At 42.3% G+C, this 5800-nt stretch overlaps 1 non-coding gene across 1 annotated transcript; it reads left to right on the top strand.

The window, feature by feature from the left end:
* The first annotated feature begins 541 nt into the window (after positions 1-541).
* On the top strand, positions 542-680 carry LOC147711135 (small nucleolar RNA SNORA8). The gene has a single exon (XR_015296183.1). It is a non-coding gene; the product is annotated as a small nucleolar RNA SNORA8 (small nucleolar RNA).
* Positions 681-5800: the final 5120 nt, after the last annotated feature.

Genomic DNA, 5800 nt, shown 5'->3' with positions numbered 1-5800 from the left:
TAGAGGCAAGGGTTCCTATTTGTCACAAGTACCTACCTGTGCCAACTAGAGACCCCCAAATATATCAGTTACCTTGGAGCAATAAACATTGAAGCAACTTAACAGGGTGTTTTTTGGTGTAGGCCTTTCCCTCTGATTAACATGCCTATAATTTATGTCACAATGAACAGAGCAGGATGTTTTCAACTCCTGTTATAAACTGGAAAGGGATGCTGTGAATCATGCAGCCACTGTAAGTGATGCCTACTTTATAGAAACTGAAGTCTTGGGTTCCAGACCCTATGACTTGCACAAAATGTTTTCCAACTGCGGTTTCGATGATGAAACTGTTCAACTGCTGTGTGACTTGTAAGATGAACTGAAATGGTGTTTTGAGCGGAACTGCCAGCTGATATTTAGTAATGTGTCCTGATTGTTGGAACATGAGGATTTGTCTCTTCTCCCCTTTGTAGGTGACCAGTGAGCCTAGTGGATTTTTAGCTTCCCTGGACTTTAATCTCCTGACTGGAGGTAAGTGTCTGGCCGACCTTTTGACCTTTATTGCACTTCATGGAATCTGCACACACCAGCTGTTTTCTGGTGCGATGTTTACAAGTCGGTGCTAGATCAACTCGGCGTGTGGCATCATTAGTTTGCAAGCCGCCTCTGCTTGTAATCCTGGTATTTCTGCAGATACAAATACTTAATTGTGTTAATCTGACATCTTATGTTGCATTTCTTCACTTTGTTTTCATTCTTTTCAGGGAGCAGTGGAGGCGTGGCCAATGTGACTGTTGCCAGATCATATTTGACAGTTCCAGGTAAACGTTTTGATTAGGCTTGTGGCCATTTGTGTGTTGCAGTCTTAGATTTTCCAACCTCCTACCATTGTAATGCTGAGCCCTCTTGCTTAAAGCTTTTGTGTTTGGCCCTCAGTCTGGCGGCAGGGAGGATGAGTAACTGCCCTTCTTCCCTCCCGCCTTCCTCGGTCTCTTGTCTTTGCTCATTACTCCATCACTGTATAGATCATGGCACTCATGGTCCCTGTGACAGGGCAGTGGCGCCTTTCATGTACTTTTCATCACTGCCTACCACCTCTGATGCTTCCTGATAATGTCCACCTTCCTAGTTTTTGCCCTCCTATGGCTGTCCGTCTCTTTATCAATGACCACCTCTGCTTTTATATTGCTCTTGTCAGCCATATTGTCCTGTTGGAGCTCCCCCCCAGTCACTCACTGTAGGACACACACTTTCCTGACTCCTATTGCCCGGTACTGCCCTGGATCTCTTCCAGGGCCTTATCCACCCGAGTGGCCCCTTCCTTAAACACCCCTCAACCCCAAATCGCTCCATAGCAGCTGGGTAATGGTGTCCCTCTTCACATAGCGTTTCACCACTCAAGTTTGGAAACCACAAGCCTAGTCAAATCTAGGACTGAGGTTTGGACCTTTGTCGCAGTATCTAAACGATTTCCAGCAAAAATATAGATTGTGTGATCTTCGGTCATTATCAAGGCTGTTTGAAGGTGCAGTTTCAGATCTGCCATGGACATGACCATATAGCAGTCTACAGCAGACGTCTACGCTATGCAAGTATCATTAGTCTGCTGTTAGACACTTTGGAACTGGGTAACAGCCTGCGTTTACGTGCTGATTTTAAACAGTGATCTGTTTTGATCTGTTGCATGTTTTAGCTAATCTTTACTTTTTTTCCTTTAAGGACTGAAATAAGCTGGTGGCCCCTCCTTAGAAGAATGGCGTCATGATACAATGCAAAGTGGACAACATCACTCTGACGAAGGTGAGGCTCGATTCCCACCCCACCACCACCCTCCTTAGTTCTGTTAAACTTGTTAATTTCAAAGAGTGCTTATGTGGCTGTACAACCCGTAGCGCTTCACGCAATGACCAAAGCGAACAAGCATTGGCATAGCCAATAGGTCTCTCCTTTGGGACATTATAAGTGTTTAGCCATATAACACTTGATGTTGTTGCCTCAAGGATATTGTGCTGTATAACTAAACACTTATGAGGTCCCAAAGGCGAGACCTATTGGCTATGCCAATGCTTGTTTTTCTTTCCTTCTAATCAGAGCTTTGGCGCCTAGACACCTTCGGGTAGTAGTGCACGGTATCAATTATTTCATTTAATTTCATTTAATTAGTTATATAGTTTTCTCGGCCATGCAGGCTTCTCTTATGCAGAGGGTGCAAAATTGAGCCATTTCAGCAGTCACAGATTGTTTATGCTTCCAGAATGGAATCATACAAGAGACAGAGGGGGACGATCCAAGACTCCTGATGGAATTTGATCAATAAGATGGTGATGCCATTTGGGCTTGAGGCAATGTTACCCATGCTTGCCTCCGGGGATTGGGAAATCATTGTTATCGTGAAAGTTAGTGCTCTATGTTTATCGTTGCATATATGTAGATGGCAGATGTTCGTTCTAGTAGAGTTCGGATATGAACTGTACCTGGAACCTACATCAATATTATTAGTATAAGCTTTAATATATTCTAACAATCGGCCTAGTCTCCAGAACTTTTTTGAGTCATTCAGAGCTGCCCATTCTTTGATGTAATGCTACATTTTCAGCTCATAAGCATTTTTTCCAGGATAGGTACTTGCATTCTAATGTTAGTGCCTTCAGCTCTTGTAGGAACAATGTATTTCTTGGCTTTGCATATCTCCTTCTCAAACGTGTTAATTATTTTTTCAGGGCATCCAACTCTGTTGTGTACCAGGGCCCAGATTTATCAAAATTTGATGCAGCACAACACGGTCAAACAACTTGCTGCACCTCACTGTATCAAATTGAGAGGACAGGAATTCACCATATTTAACAAGATCTGGCGCTTTCCTGCTCTCTCACTGTGCTGGTGCACTCTATGCTGGCCAATGCAGGCACCCTTGCATCATGGTGCAAGGGTGCCTGTGTTATAGGTAGGATTGTTGCACAAAATCAATCCTTGTAGGCCTTTTCCTCTTTTTACGTGTGTTGCACAGTGGAACACACTTAGAAAGAGTAAACAACGAGCACAAATAAAGATATTTCTCCTTGTAGCACCTGTATCTGGAAGGTGTACATTTTTGGCACATTCCCAGGTTTACTTGTCTTTGACAATTTGGGTGTATTTTGTGCTGCCTTGTGTTGCTCCAGATTTACTAAACCAAGCAGGGCCATGCAAGGTGACCTTGCGGGAAAAATCCTACTTAAGGATTGTGTTGCTATTGTGTCACCCTGCGTGATGCAAGGGCAATGCAATCCTTTGATAAACCGGGGCCCAGGTGTAACTCTGGGCTAGAGGTCCTCCTTGGCTGCTCCATCGCTGGCTTGTAAAGTAATTGGTGAAGCATAAGAGAACATTGGGCCATTCAGTGATAATCCCAAGGCCGATTTTCAGGCTAATCATGTTGTTAATAAGGCTGTATTCAAGGGAGCTGGGTCAAGTTTCAAAAAGCCTTGTAGAAGGGGCACTCCATTTTATTTTGTTTAATCTTGAAGCTTACTCCTTCCCTGTAATTGTTTCAGAATAAGCACTCTGCCTAATCCTCCAGGTCATTTTGATTGCCTGTGGATAATGATCGTGCTCTTTCTGTTTATGATTTTAAAAGAAACAATTTGTTGGAATAGGGAGGAAGACACCAAGACACTAAGGAGTAAACCAGTAAATATTCATTCAGAGCGTCGAAGTGCAATGCTTTTTCTGGAATAATCTGAGGCGAGGCACCCATTAAAATTGACCACTGGTGTTCTTAATGGGAAAGTGTTAATTTAACTTGTAATAATACAATAATCTAGAAGTCGCTAAACCTTATAAGTGTGAGATAATAGGGATCCTGATTCAAACCACACAAAATGTATGGATAGTCAATGTGGCTGCAACATGTAGACTTGCAGAGGCAGGAGCATTTATCCCTCCAGAGCATCACACTTCATTTTAACCTTGCCCAAGGGTCTCTGAAATAAATAACATTAGGTGTATCTCACAAGCAAATTTAATTCTCAGATCCATCCTCCTTAGATGTGCTCCTTTGAGGTTCGAGGTAGAGCACTCCCAGGTATGCAGGGTGTCTGGGCAAGGACTCAATGATTAATCATGCCACAGGAGTTCCTAGTGAGTGAGAGTCCTTTAAAAACATATTTTATGCCCTTGCTAGATAATAGATGGAGACATTAAGAATCTAGAAAGAGGGTTGTCTCTGATTGATAGGAGTAAGTTATTGAAAGTAGAGCCAACCCACCAACTTACATCTTTCTCCCCATTTGTTTGATTTGTATCTAAAACAATATTATGCAATTCTATTGTTCAAGTGAAACTCAATGATGAAGAAGATATAACTTAACAGCAAACCTGGCTGTCTGGATGTAGCCGTGGTCATGATGAGCAGTGGTAGTTCATAGACCAGACAGTGCATTATTTTCCTTTTATGTTTATCTCCATCAGTTACTATTGTTATTTTTTTGCCATAATTGAACACAAAGGAATATATGTTTCTCCAATGAGAGCCAATGCTACGTATTCTTTTTCAATGGCCCGACTTGGTTGATTTGGCTATGGGTTTCTCAAGGATCATTGTTCTATTAATGTTTTGTTTATATTTATTACCGTAACAGAGAGTTGTATCAATATAATAATGGGTCAGTGCATGTGCATAATCAAGCCAACAAGTATGGCGATTTGAGAACAGAATAGTTTCACCTTCTCAGCAGGTTCAATGCTTATAAAATTAAATAAAATATACAAGGAAGCTGATATTTACAGTTTAGAATATTACTTTAAACTGTTCTAAAACATTGACAGTCACTCAATATACTATGTGAATCAGCATAGATCATTCAGAAATCTACATAGATCAGGTAGAGTTGTGATTGACTGATTGGCTAGGTGCGTGAGTGATAACGCACAGACATCTTTGGGTCTGGATAGGGCTGGCATCAGAATATTATAAAGCAAACACAAGGAGATGATGGACGGAGTGCTGAAACTTTTCAAACTCTCACCCCCAGTCACAGATCTGGGTTGAACTCATCATCATTTTTTAGCTCACTTTGCCACCCCAGTTCAGGCACAGCTATATGCAAATCATTCTTGACCCTGTGCTTCATAAGAACAGACCAGCCCAAACTGCCAAGCCATGTCTTCCCTGGACTGGAAACAAGCATCCTGGGACCGGTTTCTGGGCAACACCCTTCATCGGCCAGGCTTGCTTGAATCCAGTGGCAAAGTGAGCAAGGGACCCACGTCCTGGGCATACCCTGCCAACTTAGGGAGAACAAAGCAAACACAAGGAGATGATGGACGGAGCACTGAAACTTTTCAGACACTCGCCCCCAGTCACAGATCTGGGTTGAATCCATCATCATTCTTTAGCTCACTTCGCCACCCCAGTTCAGAAACAGCTATATGCAAATCAGTCTTGACCCTGTGCCTCATGGGAACAGTCCAGTCCAAACTGCCAAGTCATGTCTTCACTGGACCAGAAACAAGCTTTCTCGAACCAATTTCTGGTTAACACTCTTCATCAGCCAGCCTAGAATATTATAGTCATCTGACTTTACTACAGTATATCAAGAAATTGACCCAATCTGCAAAAGTTGAAAAGGGACTTTTGCCCCATCGTATGACAACATGAAGTGTGGTAAGCAAGAACACAAGTGCTGCATATTTCCGAGTTGATACTGATATCATTCTAACTTATCAAAAAAAGAGTCTGAATAGATCAGGCTAAATATACATGTCAATCATTGTATTCAAATCGAGCTATAAGTTGTTCCAGTAGTCCTGTATAGCTGCATAATGCCACTCCATGTGTATG

Source organism: Lissotriton vulgaris, chromosome 5, assembly GCF_964263255.1.
Source record: "Lissotriton vulgaris chromosome 5, aLisVul1.2, whole genome shotgun sequence".
Taxonomy (NCBI): Eukaryota; Metazoa; Chordata; class Amphibia; order Caudata; family Salamandridae; genus Lissotriton; species Lissotriton vulgaris.
Note: the sequence above shows the minus strand (reverse complement) of the source record. Positions and strands in the feature narration are given on the sequence as shown.